Source organism: Ranitomeya imitator, chromosome 3, assembly GCF_032444005.1.
Source record: "Ranitomeya imitator isolate aRanImi1 chromosome 3, aRanImi1.pri, whole genome shotgun sequence".
Classification (NCBI taxonomy): Eukaryota; Metazoa; Chordata; class Amphibia; order Anura; family Dendrobatidae; genus Ranitomeya; species Ranitomeya imitator.
In genome coordinates this window covers 711,342,645-711,351,639 of record NC_091284.1, presented here as the reverse complement: position 1 = coordinate 711,351,639, position 8,995 = coordinate 711,342,645, and the positions used below count along the sequence as shown (strand labels likewise).

General features: G+C 45.7%; 1 protein-coding gene across 2 annotated transcripts in view; it reads left to right on the top strand.

Annotated features, from left to right (window-relative positions):
* The first annotated feature begins 667 nt into the window (after positions 1–667).
* TMEM106C (transmembrane protein 106C) overlaps positions 668–8,995 on the top strand; it is a 45,786-nt gene continuing 37,458 nt past the window's right edge. The window contains exons 1-2 of one of the 2 annotated variants that reach the window (XM_069758676.1): positions 700–786; positions 2,524–2,614. The gene's annotated coding sequence lies outside the window, so the exon portion shown is untranslated. Of the gene's footprint in view, positions 787–2,523; positions 2,615–8,995 lie in introns of both variants that reach the window. The other variant, XM_069758677.1, reaches the window with a different exon arrangement.

Here is an 8,995-nt window from a genome sequence, read left to right as displayed (position 1 = left end):
CTCTGTATATAACACTCTGCTCTGTATATAACACACTGCTCTGTATATAACACTCTGCTCTGTATATTACACACTGCTCTGTATATAACACTCTGCTCTGTATATAACACTCTGCTCTGTATATAACACACTGCTCTGTATATAACACTCTGCTCTGTATATAACACTGCTCTGTATATAACACACTGCTCTGTATATTACACTCTGCTCTGTATATTACACACTGCTCTGTATATAACACTGTGCTCTGTATATAACACTCTGCTCTGTATATAACACTCTCCTCTGTATATAACACTCTCCTCTGTATATAACACTCTGCTCTGTATATAACACTGCTCTGTATATAACACTCTGCTCTGTATATTACACTCTGCTCTGTATATAACACACTGCTCTGTATATTACACTCTGCTCTGTATATTACACACTGATCTGTATATAACACACTGCTCTGTATATAACACACTGCTCTGTATATTACACTCTGCTCTGTATATAACACACTGCTCTGTATATAACACTCTGCTCTGTATATAACACACTGCTCTGTATATAACACACTGCTCTGTATATTACACTCTGCTCTGTATATAACACTCTGCTCTGTATATAACTCTTCACATAAACAATCACATCCTAGCTGACGCCTCCCATACACGTGACTGATCACGTGGCCATGACATCATCGAAGGTCCTCTGGCTTACTGTTGTGAGCGCAGTTCCGGCTTTCTGCTTCCTGACCCCGCATAACTGGGGGACACCCGGCGCCCGTGCAGCCGGCAGGTGAGTGGCGGCTCCGTCCTGGCCTCCCCCTGCCCCCATCCGCCTGTCACGTGACGAGGGGCTCTGCATCTCTAGCGCTGACCTGGCCAGAGCCGGGTGTTATGGAGCGTCCCTTTAATTCTGCTTATGTACCTGTACATAAGCAGTTAGGGAAGAGGGCGCCTGAGCTTCATGTGTCTTGTTATTTTCTTCTCCCCTAACTGCATTACCCGTCTGCAGTACCGGTCCACATTACCGGTCCACGTTACCCGTCCGCAGCATTACCCGTCCACATTACCCGTCCACGTTACTAGTCCACGTTACTGCTCCAGAGTTGGTGTGTGGAGGTGGCCATGTTTATGTTTGTTGTTTCAGGGCACAGCCTCTGATTAATGGCCCAGGGAGGTGAAAAAGATAAAAAAATAAAGTGTCCCCCGGATTGTCGCTGCTGCTCCACACTGCTGTGTCCCCACTCTTCTGCTGATGGGGCGTCACATGAGCGCTGCAGCCAATCACCCTCTGACCATGTGGAGGAGCAGCGCCAGTCTGGGAGGGAAGTCTCCTGATGATCCCATTAATACAAGGATCTCCGGTAGAGGACAGCCCCTTTAAGTAGGTCTCTATCAAGGGTTAATTCAAAGTTTGCACATGGAATATCTGGATTATTACGCGGCGCCTTGGATTAGTTGGAAAATCTCGTTTCCCTGATGACGGCCGAGCTCACTGCTGTGTTTGCTCCGGTTTTGTCTGATTTTTGTTGTTTTCCGCCTCGTTTTCACTTGCGCCTTCTTCCTTAAACGTCGGCCCCTTTTAGGGTATGTGTCCACGTTCAGGATTGCATCAGGATTTGGTCAGGATTTTATGTCAGTATTTGTAGCCAAAACCAGGAGTGGAACAATTAGAGGAAAAGTATATCAGAAACATATGCACCACTTCTGTATTTATCACCCACTCCTGGTTTTGGCTACAAATACTGATGTAAAATCCTGACCAAATCCTGAACGTGGACACATACCCTTACTGCCCGCTGTTTTTCTGAACAGCAGATATTTTTGGCACTGATTTCCTAACATTTAGCAGCGCTCCTCACTTCTGCTAAACCGTGACAAAGCCGGAAAAGGGCAAAAATCAATTTCTTTCTTTCTTGAAGCGCAGGCGCCACTATGGCACAACAAGCTGCTACCACAAGACAAAAATGATTGAAAAACCTGCAAATGATGAATGTGGGTGTAATGTGATGAGACTGTATTCTTATTATAGGCCTGAGGCCAGGATCCCACGAGCGTACACTGTCACGCCAGAATTGGGCCGATTATTCTAACACTGGGCTCAAATGCTGATCCGATACTCTCGCGTGAGACAACAGTGTCACAGGTGCGGAGAACTTAATTTCTCCATCTTTTCTACTATCTGCATAATTCGGACTGCAGTTAGATGACATCAGAGTGCAGTCCGATCTTTCACAAGCACCCACAGGCTTGAATGAGTGAGTCTAATCCGATCTGCTGAGCCGATTCGGCATGGAAAAAAAAAGAAACGCAGATCTGCACTGCCCCATAGTATAACAGTGGGCCGAGGGCCATTCTGATAAAACATCAGGTAGCACTCACTCATATATGCGCCTGTGAATGAATCCGAGGAACTAACAGGCAGGTAGTTGCAGGCCATTCCTGCTGCGATTCTGTGGCTTCTGTTTGCTTCGCTGCCTAACTGCAAGGAGTCTTTTGTCAATCAACACAACGCCATATCTGTCGACAGATCAGCCGGCAAGAGGAAGAGCTGCCTTGTTGTCGTGAAGCAGCAGAGGCGCCGGTAGGAGCGGCCCACGATCACTCTGCGCTCAGGCCAGGTAGGACACTTAGGGGGCTAGTAACTACCTGCCTGCCTGTCCGTTCGTAGGACCATAGTAAAAAAAATCCACCCGTTCCTGATAACTCTATTAAGTGGCCATATGGATTTGATATCCCCATCATGCCAATTAATACTGCAGATATTGACTGCAGACATCACCTCTCGCTATGCGATGGCTGAAGTCTGCAGTATATCCCCGGCTGCAGAGGTTTCTACACGGTTTGTGCTGATTTTTTTGCTGTGAATTTGTGTGGACATCTCCCTATTGTCTCACTGCTATTGTAAATCCCATTTACTTTGTGGAATGCAAGAACAAAGCTTCCCAGTGATCTCCAGGGTGTCCTACACACAAGCTGTCCTACACACAAGCTGTCCTACACACACAAGGTGTCCTACGCACACAAGCTGTCCTCTGCACACACAGGCTGCCCTACACACACAAAATATCTCATACTTGGGCTGTAGATTCACAACAGCTGGAAAAGTCCTGCAGACATGTTAAGGTACCTTCACACTTAACAACGATAGCGATCCGTGACGTTGCAGCGTCCTGGATAGCGATATCGTTGTGTTTGACACGCAGCAGCGATCTGGATCCTGCTGTAACATCGCTGGTCGCAGCTAGAAGTCCAGAACTTTATTTCGTCGCTGGATCACCCGCTGACATCACTGAATCAGCATGTGTGACGCCGATCCAGCGATGTCTTCACTGGTAACCAGGGTAAACATCGGGTTACTAAGCGCAGGGCCGCGCTTAATAACCCGATATTTACCCTGGTTACCATTGTAAATGTAAAAAAAAAACAAACACTACATACCTACATTCCGGTGTCTGTCGCGTCCCTCGCCGTCAGCTTCCCTGCACTGACTGCGTCAGCGCCGGCCGTAAAGCACAGCGGTGACGTCACTGCTGTGCTCTGCTTTACGGCCGGCGCTCACCAGTCAGTGCAGGAAGCTGACGGCGAGGGACGCGACAGACACCGGAATGTAAGTATGTAGTGTTTGTTTTTTTTTTACATTTACAATAGTAACCAGGGTAAATATCGGGTTACTAAGCGCGGCCATGTGCTCAGTAACCCGTTGTTTACCCTGGTTACCCGGGGACTTCGGCATCGTTGGTCGCTGGAGATCTGTCTGTGTGACAGCTCTCCAGCGACCACACAACGACTAAACAGCGACGCTGCAGCAATCGGCATCGTTGTCTATATCGCTGCAGCGTCGCTTAATGTGACGGTACCTTTAGATGATAACCTCAGCAGGGGATTTCTAGCCTTGCTGCTTCATGAGAGCCTTCAGTCAGGCGAAGACTTGGGTCAGAAATACCAAAATAAATACTACCCATCACTCCTTTCCTAAGTGGTTGATACCTTTTAATGGCTAACTGAAAAGCGAAAACGCATACACAACACAAACCAGATTAAAAAACAAAAAAAAATTGCAGTATCCTCACCTAACGGCGTTCCCGCACAGCGATGCTCCCGGCAGCTAGCGTTACTTCCTAGTAATACATTGCGACTTCTCGCGAGATTTCGCAATGTAGTACTAGGAACGCTAGCTGCCAGGAGCAATGCTGCTCGGGACTCCGGTAGGTGAGGATATTGCGATTTTTATTTATTTTTTTTTTTTTTAATTATTTTTCACATTCTATCTTGTTACTATTGATGCTGCATAGGCAGCATCAATAATAAAAAGAGAAAGGGAGCGAGAGAGAAGTTTCCTGACTGGAAATTCTTCCACGCATGCTCTCTTTGCAAAAGTGGGACCCGTCGCTGGATTCCTTCTTTTCACAGGCAGCGACGCATCCTGCGCCCATAGACTTCCATTGTAGCCAGTGACGTGCAGCGCAGGATGCATCGCTGACCGATTTTCCGACGCGCAGAAAAAAACGTTCCTATGAACGTTTTCTCTGCTCGACGGACCGTTTTTTTACACAGGATCCAGTGAAAGATGGATGAAACGGATGGCCATCTGTCACTAATACAAGTCTATGGGAAAATGCAGGATCCTGCAGTCTCAAAAATCAACGGATTATGATGGGAGCCGAAAGACGGAAGTGTGAAAAAGGCCTTCTACAACATCTGAAGAATCACATATTTCTACACAACACATCAGAGAAGTAATGCAATAAATAAGACAAGTGACGTGATGCAGAACTATCATCATGGAGGGGGATAAACAGTCGTGTCCATAAATATTGGAGCTGTAATTTATAGTTTATATCAACTGTTCCAATATTTATGGACACGACTGTTTATCCCCCTCCCATGATGATAGTTCTGCTTCACGTCACTTGTCTTTATCTATTGCATTATTTCTCTGCTGTGTTGTGTAGAAATATGTGATTCTTCAGTTGTTGTTTTAGTCTTTGCCTGATGAAGAGACCTGTGTAGTCTCGAAAGCTTGCAATTTGTTACCATCTTTTCCGTTAGCCATTAAAAGGTATCAACCACTGAGGACTCTGAATTCTAAATATTTTTCTATCTGCTGGCTAACAAGGTACAAATATGTATCTTTCCTGGGATGATCGTCTTAAAGATTGTGAGAAAGCTGCTCTGGATAAGGGGGTGATCTTCCAAAAACGGGCATGTTGGCGAGGCTTGCAATATACAGATCCAGATCTTTATACTGACTGATGGTACTAGGAAAGTTATTCATTAGCCATCGCAGAGGTGATTGCTGACTTTTGTGTGACGTACAGATCAGGTGATTGCAGTTCGCATTCTTGGTATGAAGGTCTGAACTCTGGCGAGGTGACGTATGTTCTCTGGCATTGATATAGATTACGGTAGATATTCTATGGGCCCTGATTCAACATTGCATTTTCTCCTGTTTTTTTTGCGCGAATTCTTCCTCACTTAGGCTACATTCAGATTAGCGCTTCCCGACGCTGCGTCGGGAAACGCAGCGGCGACGCACGCGTCATGCGCCCCTATGTTTTACATGGGGACGCATGCGTTTTTCTTGTTGCGTTTTCCGACACGTGCGTCGTTTTTGACGCTAGCGTCGGACGCAAGAAAACGCAACAAGTTGCATTTTTCTTGCGTCCGATTTCGTCAAAAAAACGACGCACGCGTCGCAAAACGCAGCGTTTTTGCGTGCGTTTGCTCGCGTTTTTACGTGCGTCGTGCGTTGCGTCGCCGACGCAGCGGCGCGCAACGCTAATCTGAACGTAGCCTTAGTGACTGTTTTGTTTTGCAATAAATTCATCAAAAGATTTCCTCATTTTTGACACTGTGGTTTGCTGAGGGCCAGAAGCGGCTGTGTTTCTGTTGATCTCCTGAACAACCTTCAAGAGAAGCAACATCATGCACTGGGCAATATACTACGTGGCTGGGCAATATACTACGTGACTGGGCAATATACTACGTGTCTGTGCTATATACTATGTCGCTGTGCAATATACTACGTGACTGGGCAATATACTACGTGACTGGGCAATATACTACGTGACTGGGCAAAATACTACGTGACTGGGCAAAATACTACGTGACTGGGCAAAATACTACGTGACTGGGCAATATACTACGTGACTGCGCAATATACAATGTGACTGGGCAATGTACTACGTGAATGGGCAATATACTACGTGTCTGTGCTATATACTATGTCGCTGGTCAATATACTACGTGACTGGGCAATATACTACGTGGCTGGGCAATATACTACGTGGCTGGGCAATATACTACATGGCTGGGCAATATACTAAATGACTGGGCAATATACTACGTGGCTGGGCAATATGCTACGTGTCTGCTATATACTATGTCGCTGGGCAATATACTACGTGACTGGGCAATGTACTACGTGACTCGGCAATGTACTACGTGACTGGGCAATGTACTACGTGACTGGGCAATGTACTACGTGACTGGGCAATATACTACGTGGCTGGGCAATATACTACGTGTCTGTGCTATATACTATGTCGCTCGGCAATATACTACGTGACTGGGCAATATACTAGGTGGTTGGGCAATATACTAGGTGGTTGGGCAATATACTAGGTGGCTGGGCAATGTACTAGGTGGCTGGGCAATGTACTAGGTGGCTGGGCAATGTACTAGGTGGCTGGGCAATGTACTAGGTGGCTGGGCAATGTACTAGGTGGCTGGGCAATGTACTAGGTGGCTGGGCAATGTACTAGGTGGCTGGGCAATGTACTAGGTGGCTGGGCAATGTACTAGGTGGCTGGGCAATGTACTAGGTGGCTGGGCAATGTACTAGGTGGCTGGGCAATGTACTAGGTGGCTGGGCAATATACTAGGTGGCTGGGCAATATACTAGGTGGCTGGGCAATATACTAGGTGGCTGGGCAATATACTACGTGGCTGGGCAATATACTACATGGACATGCATATTCTAGAATACCCGATGCGTTAGAATCGGGCCACCATCTAGTTATTTTATAATTATTTTAGCACCTAATGTGCTGCAGATTCACAGAATTATGGGAGACCAACAATATGGAAGTAAATTCCCTGGATCAATGAAGAGACGAGCTTATGCTAAGGTGTCTGGGGAGAAGCTGAAGGCCACACGGCCTGTCTTCATACCACCAGCTGCATCACAGAAACAAATGAATGGGCCTGGACCTGCCAAGAATACAGTACAGCGTCTATATAGCAACCAGGAGAGTACAACAGCCAGGAATGGAGAGGAGGCAAATAGGTGATTGATGGACAAATGACAGGATTGTCTCCCTGTCAGACATAGGAGTCCATAGAGAGTGGCTGTTCACAGCAAGAGAGTGTCTGGGAACTGTCAGTGGCACTCACAGACCACTATTCCAATGTAAAACCTCCAGCCAAATAACACCCTGTAGGGAGAAGAACAACGACTTAGAGGAGTTAGGGAGTTTAAAGCAAACCTGTTGCCAAGTTTGGCTGATAAGAGATATGGACATCACCTTTCAGGGCTGATATACAGCATTTTATGATGCTGTATATCTGCCCCCAACCCAACAATAAAGATAAGAAAAAGAGCTTTTTCTTAAGCAGGGCGGTCCGTTCTGAGGGGTGTCGTTCTTTTTGGTCCGGTGCCTCCCTTCTTGTGAAGCCGTCCTCTTTCTTGCTTTGTGTGGATGGCATTTCCCTTCATCCACACAGTCTTCCTGGCAGCACGGTGGCTCAGTGGTTAGCAGTGCAGTCATGCAGCGCTGGAGTCCTGGGTTCAAATCCCACCAAGGATAACATCTGCAAGGAGTTTGTATGTTCTCCCCGTGTCTGCGTGGGTTTCCCCCTGGTTCTCCGGTTTACTCCAACGACATACTGATAGGGAATTCAGATTGTGAGCCCCATACGGGACAGTGATGATAATGTGTGCAAACTGTAATGTGCTGCGGAATATGTTAGCGCTATATAAAAATAAAGATTATTATTATCAAGCTCCTGTACAGGCATACTTCTCTGACCTGACTAGGACAGCATAAAATACTCAACATGTCCATTCCTTGTGTTCTTTAGCCCAAACAAGTCTCTTCTGCTTGTTGCCTGTCTTTAGCAGTGGTTTCCTAGCTGCTATTTTACCATGAAGGCCTTCTGCACAAAGTCTTCTCTTAACAGTTGTTGTAGAGATGTGTATGCTGCTAGAACTCTGTGTGGCATTGACCTGGTCTCTATATCTGAGCTGCTGTTAACTTGCGATTTCTGAGGCTGGTGACTCGGATAAACTTATCCTCAGAAGCAGAGGTGACTCTTGGTCTTCAATCCTGGGGCGGTCCTCATGTGAGCCAGTTTCTTTGCAGCGCTTGATGGTTTTTGTCACTGCACTTGGGGACACTTTCAAAGTTTGCCCAATTTTTCGGACTGACTGACCTTCATTTCTTAACCCCTTCAAGACCCAGCCTATTTTGACCTTAAAGACCTTGCCGTTTTTTGCAATTCTGACCAGTGTCCCTTTATGAGGTAATAACTCAGGAACGCTTCAACGGATCCTAGCGGTTCTGAGATTGTTTTTTCGTGACATATTGGGCTTCATGTTAGTGGTAAATTTAGGTCAATAAATTCTGCATTTATTTGTGATAAACACGGAAATTTGGCGAAAATTTTGAAAATTTCGCAATTTTCACATTTTGAATTTTTATTCTGTTAAACCAGAGAGATATGTGACACAAAATAGTTAATAAATAACATTTCCCACATGTTTACTTTACATCAGCACAATTTTGGAAACAAAATTTTTTTTTGTTAGGAAGTTATAAGGGTTAAAATTCGACCAGCGATTTGTCATTTTTACAACGAAATTTACAAAACCATTTTTTTTAGGGACCACCTCACATTTGAAGTCAGTTTGAGGGGTCTATATGGCTGAAAATACCCAAAAGTGACACCATTCTAAAAACTGCACCCCTCAAGGTACTCAAAACCACATTCAAGAAGTT